Here is a 12655-nt window from a genome sequence, read left to right as displayed (position 1 = left end):
TGTCTCTTCGGCTATAGCTGGTTGAACTAGGAGTAAACAACTAACCCGATCAGAGGCCATTGAAGTCCTTCTCCTGGGAACATGAAACTTGAAAGAGGAGACACTGAAATGTCTAAAGAGATGTGTCATATTGATGCTGGTGCCATAAAGAGAAGTTCTGTAAATTTCTGCCGTGGACATATTTAGATACATTTTTGGTTTATTCATTTTCCAAGAATTGTATGTTTAATTTGCTTCTCACTTTTGAAAAAGTTATACTGGTTCTCATCTATTTAATCCCCATTTTCTGCATAATCTAGTTTAAACTGGATTTCTCTCATTTACAATGTAGTTAGTTCTGGCTGAATAACTATGAGTAGGAGTGACAAAAGTGACTTCCAGTTTTAGGGAATGGAAATGCCCTGTATGATCCTCCTGTTCTCTTTTCCTGATGCAACAACAGGAAGCCATTATTGATAAGGCAGAACCACAATATCTCTAGTCACCACTTGGAAAGGAGTTGTCATCAAGTGCAGTGGGATACACTGCTGACTTGGCATATTTGAGAAATGAACCTCTGGTTACTGCATCATAACCAGTATATTGTGTCTAATAAAACTTACTTTTAATGCTTAAAACAGCCTACTTTTCTCTTCCTTTCTGTTGTAGTATACGCAATACTCTTGCTAAAGAGTTTCTCCTTAGCCAGACTCTAGCCAGGCTTCTCAGAGCCATCTTCCTGATTGGTCCTCAGCCTTGGCCTATAAATATTTTATCAAAACACTAACATAGTTTCTAACAGCTCAAGGTTATATTTCTAGGATGACCCTTCTTCCTCCCAAAGTGCCTGCGTAAGAAAATTCAAGGCTGCCCAAAGAATTTAGTTTGTTGCAGCCCACACCTGAAGACAGGGCTCCTGTCTCCCAGCCTCTGTGGGGGGATGGGGGCCTAACTTCCATAAGCGCTGGTTAATAAACCCAGACAGGTTTCACGTGGACCAACTCCTCTACCAGTTTTTGTAATTCTTCACTTCTCTGAATCTACTGAACCCCCTCACTGACCTCACTATTCCTTCATTCTCCTTTTAAAATGCCCAGTCGTCTCTGAACAAATAAAAGTTGGCTTCAGTTCACACTAGACTCTTCTCCTTATTGCATTACTGATTAGAGTCTGGCCTGACCACTTTAACTAGTTTCCTGGTTTGTCTTTGATATTGTCTCACTAGAATGTCCTTTTCTATCTCCCTCAGCCCAGTTTCATCTTCACATCAGTCATTTGGCTAGTTAGCTAATAATACTAAGTATATCTAAGGTGATGGGTCATGAGCTACTCTTTAAGAAAGCTATTCCCATCTCTTCACTCACCTAGGATGGGATAGGTAAAACTTTTTGTATTTCCCCAAAGCTAGCATTTATCATTATCATTGTACTAACTACACAATATTGCAATTGTCTCATTCCTTGACTGTCTCCATTACTAGACTTCTGAATGATGCAAAACATATCATTCTGAGAAACTAGCACAGTGTTTGGTGATTAATGAATATCTGTTAAACAAGCATGAGGCTGTAGCTAGTGGTCAATGAGATAATGATTTTAAAACACCATATACATATAAAATAAATGTTTGCTTATGAACAAAAAAATAATTACATTTGTACTACAATATTAAATGATCAAACTCCTCTAATACTTATCAAAATTCCATTATTAGATGGAAAGAAAAATCATCTCATTGAACCAAATAAACTTCCACATACACTTCAGAGAGCTCCCTTTTTTAAAATATTTATTTATTTATTTATTTGAATGTGCTGGGTCTTAGTTGTAACAGGCGAGCTCCTTAGTTGCAGCATGTGGGCTCCTTAGTTGTGGCATGTGAACTCTTAGTTGCAGCATACATGTGGGATCTAGTTCCCTGACCAGCGATCGAACCTGCACCCCCTGTACTGGGAGTGCAGAGTCTTATCCACTGTGCCACCAGGGAAGTCCCTCCCATTTTTTTAGTTAAAAGAAAGTATAGTGGAATTCTTGCTGCAAAATTTGAAAGGTTAAATGATAAAACATGCTGCTGTATTAGAGATGGGAGGAGGTTAAATAGTTTTGCACAGGAGAATCATGGTGTGTTTGTCCAAAGGGAAAGCTGCTTTTAGATCAGACTTAATTAGGACATGACTCTTCTCCTTGTATCACTTCAGAATGTGGATCTCTTCTACTTTAGCAAGTATTTTGAAACTACTCTATTCCAGGCACTGTTTGATTTTAGATTTAGAAGGAAACAGACACAGAAAAAATACAGCTTTAGGAAAAGCAAGAGGTCCATTGATTGATTTAGCACTAAGCAAACAGAAAGAAGACTTTCCTAAGGAATTAAGAGAAGGAAGCCAGCATGCTGCAGTGTACTAAATGGAGGTATCCACATCAAAAGAAAATGATGTAAAGGCAATTGGAGAAGGAAGTATAGTAGTGTTTTGCTATATTGAAGGATCCCTAAGATTAGAGAATGTCTTCCAGTTCAAAAGGATAAGGCCATGAATGTTGAAGATATAGAAGACTGGTACAATGTGAGAAAGAAAAACACAGATTGGAATGAAACATTCCCTGTCAAGAGCTTTCATTAATAGAAACAAGCAGATTTTAAATCTTTTCATATATAGACACATACAAGCACCTGCACAAGTGTAAGAGTTTCCAAGTATGCTTAAATTAACTGTTTGTATATACCTATGTACACAGAGTTCACATTATACAACGTGTACTCTTTTTTAAATTAATGATTTTGTAAATAAGATTATAATGCCATTGTTAGGTTTTGGAAGATAAAACCAAGATTATTTTTGCTGGATACACACACACACACACATGTGTGTGTGCTAAGTTAAAAAGTTAAGATATTGTTAAAGGTTTTTACATTTATGAGGAATATAGTTTTCATGTTCGGGCTTTATTTTTCCTAGAGTGTAGTGGCTCCAAAAATGAGTTGGGGACTGTTTCTTTTGTCATACCATGAATAACTATTCATAGTAAATTTTCTGACATTGAAAAACACCCTGGTGATGATATTGAGCCATATATTTTTCTAACCTGTTCTTCTGCTGGAATGGAATGTCTAATATTTATGCATAGAAAGAATTTGTCCATTGTTTAACTTAGGTAGAGTCATGTCAAACCACTATGACAAATATTCATATAAAGGTTCTTGAACAAGGAGAAAACAGATAAACTGTTTAAATATTTTCATAGAAAGGATATTGCATTTGACATACAAATACATATCTGTGAAGAATCTCAAGCCAGCAACCTAGACTCCTTAGCATCAGTCCATTGCCATGACACCTCTTGTACTTAGAACACCAAATTTCTTTTTTTAAAATAAATTTATTTATTTTTAGCTGTGCTGGGTCTTCCATGCTGCACGCGGGCTTTTCTCTAGTTGCGGATAGTGGGGGCGACTCTTCGTTGCGGTGCGCAGGCTTCTCATTGCGGTGGCTTCTCTTGTTGTGGAGCACAGGCTCTAGGTGTGCAGGCTTCAGTAGTTGTGGCACGAGGGCTCAGTAGTTGTGACGCACTGGCTTAGTTGCTCTGCGGCATGTGGGATCTTCCCGGACCAGGGCTCGAACCCACGTCCCCTGCATTGGCAGGAGGATTCTTAACCACTGCGCCACCAGGGAAACCCCCAAATTTCTAACTACTTTCACACTTCTTCCATATTTAGGCCTGAACTACTCTGCTACATATTACAAGTTAATATGTACAATTTCATGGTCTATGACATGGAAATGTATACCTAACCACTTTACATTTACTATTTTATATAATTCACATTCATCACTCTGCCAGCAGGTTATGAGTTCTATGATTACACGCCCGAGAAATTGAGACTCGTTATAATTCAAATAATGGAAATGGAGAATTTTGCTTACCCAATGTCTGATTTGAGTTCTTATAAAAACAAACCCTGAGAAAATGTCTTGGGAGTTAACACCAGGAAGACAAGTGAGGCAGTGGGAAATGAAAAAGAAAGAAGGCAAAAAAAAAAAAAGCCAATAAAATACATATTTAGTGAGATACTCTGTCTTCTATTGTCTCAGAATTGTCCCATTAAAAAATAAGAAGCCTGAGGACTTCCCTGGTGGTCCAGTGGTTAAGACGCCGTGCTTCCGATGCAGTGGGTGCGGGTTCAAACCCTAGTTGGGGAACTAAGATCCCACATGCGGCACGGCCAAAAAAAAAAAAAAAAAAAAAAGATTTTGAATTCGCTGGCAGTCCAGTGGTTAGGACTCCGTGCTTTCACTGCCGAGGTTGCGGGTTCAATCCCTGGTCAGGGAACTAAGATCCCGCCAGCTGCAGGCGGCTGAAAAAAAAAAAAATGATGTTTGGGGCTTCCCTGGTGGCGCAGTGGTTGAGAGTCTGCCTGCTAATGCAGGGGAGACGGGTTCGAGCCCTGGTCTGGGAGGATCCCGCATGCCGCAGAGCGGCTGGGCCCGTGAGCCACGGCTACTGAGCCTGCGCGTCTGGAGCCTGAGCTACGCAGCAAGAGGGGCCGCGATGGTGAGAGGCCCGCGCACCACGATGAAGAGTGGCCCCCACTTGCCACGACTAGAGAAAGCCCTCGCACAGAAACGAGGACGCAGCACAGCCACAAATAAATAAATGAATTAATTAAAAAAAATAATAATAAGCCTGAGATATTCAACTCTTGTCCTTTAGGAGTTAAGGGTCATCCCTGGAGGCATTAATTCTCCTTAACTTCTGATTTTTTTTCCAAGCAAGCTGCAATGTTTCTAAAGAAGAGTTTCTAGAAAAATTCCTTAGGCAGAGAAACAATTGGAAAGTAAACTGAAGGTAAACTCAGAAGTGGAAATCAATGGCATCTTCTACATTTTGTATAAATCCTAGGAGTTTCAACAGATGTGTGAAGTGAAAATATAGGGATTCATATTAAATTCAAATCAACTACAACAGCTTCCAAAATTATACAGGGTCAGTCAAAGTTCCTCCAGATAAATGATTTTGAATCACAATTTTCGATCAATGTCACATTTATTCATGATAGTCTTTTCCAATATTATTAAGTGTTTCATAAATATTACTTAGTTAAACTTGATGATGGTTTATTCCATAAGTAAACTCACTCAAGAAAAAATATTTAAATGTGCATGATAAAAAAGCACACGTTACTGTGTAGGCTAGTGAGTGAAACTTCTGAATAACATTGAAGAATCCCTGTATCAGTTGGCCCTTTACAAGATTTCGTTTATCCTGTGTCAAGGTAAAGTCAATTGACTTTTCACAAGATAATGTAGTTTGGCAGAAAGCACTCAACAGGTACTCAAGAATCTGATTTATCTTCCAGACTCTGCACTAAATACATGTCTTACAAACTGTAGAAAAATGTGTTGAGCAGGGCACATTTGAGGGGTACTGTTTTCTCTCGTGAAATAAAAAATGTTGAATTAGGAAGATTTAAATTCCTTTCCAACTCTCTTATCCTATGTCCAGGAATGGATGCTTACAAAATAAGTATCTTCCTCAGTTTCTGCAAATGGTTAGACATCTCCTTCCCTTCTTATATACAGCATTTTCATTGTGAGCTGTTTAAAGAGAGGGGCTGGGTCTTAAGCATATCTCCAGTAGCACTAAACACTGTTTGATAGATATTTAATTAAACTAAAAGGGATAACTTCATAATTAGATTGTTTCATGACGATCTGTTTCCTTGAAATAAATGATTTAAAATATATTTACTTTCTGGTTACTTTTTCCTTTACTTGTTTAGAGTTAAGATTCCAAAAGAACCCCACTATTTCATGTAAACAAAAGTACATGAAAATTTTGTTTTTAGAAAGATAGTAAATGAAATTTGATTAAATTAACAATGAAATAATAACTTTTAAGATCATTTTAGTAAATCAGTACTGCATTTTGTTGTTGATTGCATAAAAAAGATTCACACAGTAGGATATAATTTTGAAAGTGTTGAAATTTGCATTCATTAGAGTTGCAGTGGCTAATCAAGAAATTTCCAATTAAACACCACTTCAGCTGCATTTTCATCAACTATAAGAACTGTTTACATAGTTAATGATAAAATTTCAGACCGCCCCAAACTATTCTTGATCTGTTCTGATCTGAATATTTCTGTCTTATAATTTTGTTATCTGTTTTTAAAGGCAGAATCTGTGTCTTTTATATTTTTGAATAGTTAATATACATTGACTTACATAAATTGTAACCAAAGAAACTATATTTTTGGTTTAGAAGCAATTTATGTTATAAACATCCTTGTATTTGACATAGATTGTGTTTATTGAAATATATGTTAAAGGTGATCTACCCAAACTTTTCTATTAAGAAATCTGAGACCTGGAATGGTGAAATTATTTTTCAAGAAAGGGCCCAGAGTTGAGCTAGAACCTAGAACTCTTCATTATCATATAATTATCAGTTCATTACACACTGAATTTTAGTTGCAATCATTTGTTCAATAAACATTTTTGGTGTACTTCCTGCTAAGTACCATAGCAGATACCATGGAATTTTGTTTAAAGGGAAATTGCAATGAGTTTGTGTAAGGAAGTGATAAGATGCCAAGGAGGCCATCTGCCTAGTTTTAATAAGTATTTAATCCACTCAAGTCCTGACTTTTAGCTGACTTGCCTTAGAGGGATTTTTTTGTTAATGTGCTGTCTTAATTCCTTATTCCTATATCTTAAATTGGTACACACTTAAAATTCTAGAAATGTAAACTGTAGTCTATATCAGATTTAATTAATGACAAAATTGTAAAGCAGGCAAAGATTGTGTCCAATTAGCTCTTTATGAAAAGCCCTGTGGCATCCTTTTGGTGAGACTCTTCCAGATGGCTTGAGACGTGCAAATGTCTCTCTGTGGGCTGGAATTTCTGATACTTTTTTACATTAGGAACATGAAATAAGTATGATGGCTATATCTATGGGCTCTAGAATAAGACTGCCCCATTCTAACCTTACGAGTTCTTTCACGTAATAGATGCGAACTTTGGTCAAATTACCTATCTTTTCTGTATGTCAAAAGACTTTCTGCTTCAATATCCTCACACAGTTGTGGACATTAAATGGATTAATTTTTGCAAAACCCTTACTATATACAAATTGGTACCTAGTAAGCAATCCATAAAAATAAACTTTTATTAAAACACAATCTATGTCATACAGAGTGAAGTCAGAAAGAGAAAAACAAATATTGTATACTAACGCATACATGTGGAATCTAGAAAAATGGTATAGAAAACCTTATTTGCAAAGCAGAAAGAGAGACACAGATGTAGAGGACAAATGTATGGATACCAAGGGGGAAAGGGGTGGGGTGGGAGGAATTGGGAAATTAGGATTAACACATATACACTATTGATACTATGTATAAAATAGACAACTGAGCGGAACATACTGCATAGAACAGGGAACTCTACTTAATGCACTGTGATGGCCTAAATGGGAGGGAAATTCAAAAGGGAGGGGATATATGTATATGTACGGCTGATTCATTTTTTTGTGCAGTAGAAGCTAACACATTGTAAAGCAACTATATTCCAATAAAAATTAATTCTAAAAAAGTCACCTTTTATTCCATCACACAGAGACAGTCATACACATTGTATTTTGTTCAATGTCCTTTCCTGATACAAATTTGGAAATTATTAAAGATAATTTCAAATTGCAAAAAAACCCACACAGTCTATGGATTAAGTCTGATTTCCACTTTTTCTTTAATAGCAAAAATGTAAGTACAAAATTTGATTAAATAATTCTAAAGTTAATATATTAAACTTTTTGAAACATTCTCAGATATTTCATTACTAATCTAAGTGGGATTTTCCTTCTACAATTACAGACAGTATTCACTGTTTATTAGTATAATCTAGACCTTCCCATTACTACAGTGGTGAAGTAAGGACCTCTGAAAGTCAGATCGTCAATGAAAAACAAAGAGAATATTGAAATAATTATCAAAATCAACTATCTTAGAACTCTGTAAATTAAATTCTTTCAACCATCCAAGAATCATGGATTCAAAAAAATGGCTGAATGTTGGTAAGAACAGTAAGTCTGTAACCTTCATTTACTTGCTCTAATCCTATCCCCTTCTCCTCAGTTTCTGATAGTCTTGAAAACCAAGAGTCTCACGAATATGGTAGCTGTAAAAACCAGCAGCCTAATATCACCTGGATAGGGCAGATGGATTTAGAGCTTCCCAAAAGCCCCATTTTCAGAAAATTGTCACTATTGGACCTGGAAGCTTGCAGAAAAAATTCATTCTCAGCACTTGTGATTATTTGGCATTGCTTTGAGCCCACCCTGGGCAAACAGCCTTATCTCCAGGTAGCTGCCCAAAATAATCGCTAAGAATTGTTTAACACTGCAACTGTCTGAGGTGGTGTTACCTGTTAGACTAAGAAGAGGCTGATCAATGAATAAATAAATATAAAAGAAATAAATCTGGCAATGGGGTGGCTTACACAGGGAGATTTTTAAAGCCCTGACATATTTCTGGGAATCTAGAAGGCCATGCACATGTGCTGCGTATAAGGCCAGGAAAGACCTGAGAAGGCCTAATCTCTAAACTTTTGTTGACCTTATGGTACTTCACAGGTGGGAAGTGAAGACTAAGGCAGTGATGTAAACTGCCTTTTAGAGCAAAAATCCTTGCCCCAACACACATGCAAAGTCACTCAGTAAAGACTTGGAGACATCAATTAAAGGCATTTAAGAAAATCTTTGTCCAATTATTTCATGACTACTACGTCAACCAAGCAGAGACTTCAGTGACCACATATGACAAAGAATACTTTTCAGAGATAGCCCAAGAAATTCATGTAACAAACAAACAGGAAGTATAAACCCCACAACAATCAACAATAAAATGAAATCCTATGAGGAAGGGGGAGGGGATTTGATTTACAGAATTGCCCCATTATATAATTTGAAATGATCACTTTTAAACAAAAAAGTTACACCAAATAATAGTAAAGTGTGTCCTGTGCACATAGAAGAAAGTATTTGATATAACTCTCCCTGAGGAAGCCCAAATATTGAACAAACTAATCAAAGACTTTAAACTAGCTATTTTAAATATGTTCAAATAAAGAACAAGGCAAAATAATTAAGTTAAAGTATGAAAATGATGTCTGAAATAATAGACAACATGGTAAAGAAATAGATATTATTTTAAAGAAAACAAACAGGAGTTCTGGAATTGAAAAGGACAATAACTAAAATACAAATTTCACTAGAGGGGCTCAACAGAAGAAATAAGAGCAAATCTGAATACGTGTCAACTGAGATTATTCAGTTTGAGGAACAGAAAGTGAAAAGAATGAAGAAATTAAAAGAGCTTTAGATCTGTAGTGCAACACCAAAGACACCAATTTACATACACATGAAAATAATGGCTGAAAACTTTCCATATTTATTGTAAACCTTATTTGGTACATCCAAGAAACTCAAGAAATTTTAAGTAGGATAAACTCAAAGAGATTTACACCTATACAAATCATAATCAAATTGTTGAAATTCTATGAGAAAAATAAATTATTAAAAAAGCAAGAAAGAATGTCATATATGAGGGAGTCATAGTATTAACAGCTAAATTCTCATCAGAAACCATGGAGACTAAAATGATGTGGAATTACATATCCAAAGTACTGAAAGAAAAATCTATCTAGTACTAATTCTTTACCTAGAAAAACTATCATTCAAAACAAAGGAGAAATTAAGCTATTCTCTGATAAACAAAAACTGAGAGACCTTGTCAGGAGGAGAATTGAGCTACAAGAAATGTTAGAGACATTTTGAGCCTTTAGGCTCAATTGAAAGTACATTAAAAGGTAAGTTAAATCCACATGGAGAAATAAAGTACACTATTAAAAGTAACTAAATAGGTAAATATAAAAGTCCATACATATGTATTTTTCTTTATAATTCTTTTCTTCTATCTCATTTATAAGACAACTGTATAAAACAATAATTTTACCACTGTCTTGGGACTTCCCTGGTGGCATAGTGGATAAGACTCCACGTTCCCAATGCAGGGGGCCCGGGTTTGATGCATGTGAGAACATGCATGCCACAACTAAGAGTTTGCCTGCCACAACTAAGGACCCCACATTTTGCAACTAAGGAGCCCACGAGCAGCACCTAAGGGCCCACATGCCACAACTAAGAAGCTGGCAAGCTGCAACTAAGGAGCTTGCCTGCTGCAACTAAGGAACCCACGCGCTGCAACTAAGGAGCCCACGACTACAACTAAGGAGCTCACCTGCCGCAACTAAGACCCAAGCAACAAAATAAATAAATAAATACATATTAAAAAGAAATTTACCATAAATGTATAAAAATGTAACTTATATAACAATAAGAGTACAAAGGAGACAGGAAGGAATGGAGGTAAAATGAAGCAAAGTGTTTGTATGCTATTTAAAGTAATTTAATATTAATCTAAACTCCATTGTTTTAAGTTAAAATGTTAATCAAAATCCCCAGGGCAACCACTAAGCAAATAACTAAAAATATATATAGTAAAAGAAACAAATTTAAATGGTATACAAGAAAATATCTATTTAATACAAAATAAAGCAGTAATAAATGAAGAGTGGAATAAAATACATAAGACATATACAAAACAAATTTAAAATCAGTGATATAAGTCCTATCTTATCAGTATTATATTAAGTATGAATTAAATATCCAATGTAAGTAAAAGACTGACAGAATATATATAAAAATATAATTCAACTATATGCTGTCTAAAACAGTCACTCTTCAGATTCAACAACAAAAATAGATTGAAAAGAAGACATGAAATCTATGAACATATATGCACTTAAAAGAGGTCAAAAATACACAAAACAAAAACTGACAGAACTGAAGGGAAAAATAGACAATTCAACAATAATAGTTGGAGATTTCAATATTACATTTTCAATAATGAATAGACATGATAAGCATAATATCAACAAGGAAATAGAAGATTTTAACAACACTATAAACTAACAAGACCTAACAGATTTTTATAGAACATTTCACCCCCTGTAAAAAAAAGTGCACATTTTTGCCAAGAGCACAAGGAACTTTCTCCAGGATAGACTATATATTAACATATAAAACAAGTATCAACAAATCTCAAAGAATTTAAATAAGACAAAGTTTTTCTTTAACCATAATGGAATTAAATTCAAATAAAACAGCAAAAAGAAATTTGGGAAATTCACAAATATGTGAACATTAAACAACACACTCCTAAATTACCAAAGAAGAAATCACAAAGGATTTAGAACATATTTTGGGATAAACAAAAATCAAAACATGACATACTCAAACGTATGGAATGCTGCTTAAGCAGTATTAGAGGGAAATTTATAACTGCAAATTACTATATTAAAAAAGAAATATCTCAAGTCAATAATCCAATTTTTCATCTTAAGAAACTTGAAAAGGAAAAGCACATTAAACCGAAAGCAAGCAAGTGGAAAGAAATAACAAAGATTAGAGCAGAAGTAAATGAAATAGAGAACAGAAAAATTGATAGCATCAACAAACTGAAAAGTGGCTCAAAAGTTACAATTTTTTACCTAGACTCACCAAGAACAAAGAGAAACACTCAAATTACTACAATCAGTAATAAAAGAAGGACTATCACTGTAGACCTTACAGAAATAAATTACAAGGGAATATAATACATGGTATGTGCCAAAAATTAAATAATTGGGATGAAATGGACAAATTCCTAAAGACACAAAATTCATAACATGACAGAAGAGGAAATACAGCATATAACTATATCTGTAAAAAATAAAAAGATGCATTATTAACCCAAAACTATTCCTGTTAAAAAACGCAGGCCCAAATGGCTTCTCTGGTGAATGCTACAAGTTTTATAGAAAATTAACACCGATTCTCACATACTGTCCCAAGTAATAGAGGCAAACATTTTTCAATGAATTTTATAAGTCTAGTATTATCCTGATACCAAAACCACAGACAGACATCACAAATAGAGAAAATCATAGACCAATACACTTTATTATAATATGCAAAAATTCTCAAAAATTACTAGCAAACTGAATCTACACATGACCAAGTAAAATTCATCGGAGGAATGAAAGTTTCATTTAACATACAAAAATCAATCAATATAATATATCCATATTAAAGGAATAAAAAACAAATGGCACGATCATCTCAGTAGATACAGAAAAAGCATTCCACAAATCCAACATCAATTCTTGATAAAAACACTCAACAAACTAGGAATAGAATCAAACTTCCTCACCCCAATAAAGGCAGAACTCGTTAGTTAATATCATACTTAATGGTGAAAGACTGAATGCTTACCAATAAAATCAGTAACAAGACTTAATTTGAACAATGTACTCAAGGTTCTGGCTAGGGAAGCTAGGAATGAAAATAAAATAATAAGCATCCCATTTGGGATAAAAAAGGTAAAACCATCTCTGTTTTCAGATGGCATGATCTCGTATATAGAAAATCCTAGGGAATCCACTAAAATAACTATTAGAACTAATAACCAGTTCATCAAGATTGAAAGGTACCAGATCAATATAAAAATATATATGTCTTTCTACATGAGATGCTTGGCTATTGACATGCAAAAAAGCTTGGACTCCTACCTCACCCATG

The sequence above is a fragment of the Balaenoptera acutorostrata genome, chromosome 1 (assembly GCF_949987535.1).
Source record: "Balaenoptera acutorostrata chromosome 1, mBalAcu1.1, whole genome shotgun sequence".
Lineage (NCBI taxonomy): Eukaryota > Metazoa > Chordata > Mammalia > Artiodactyla > Balaenopteridae > Balaenoptera > Balaenoptera acutorostrata.
This window is presented reverse-complemented; position numbering follows the sequence as displayed.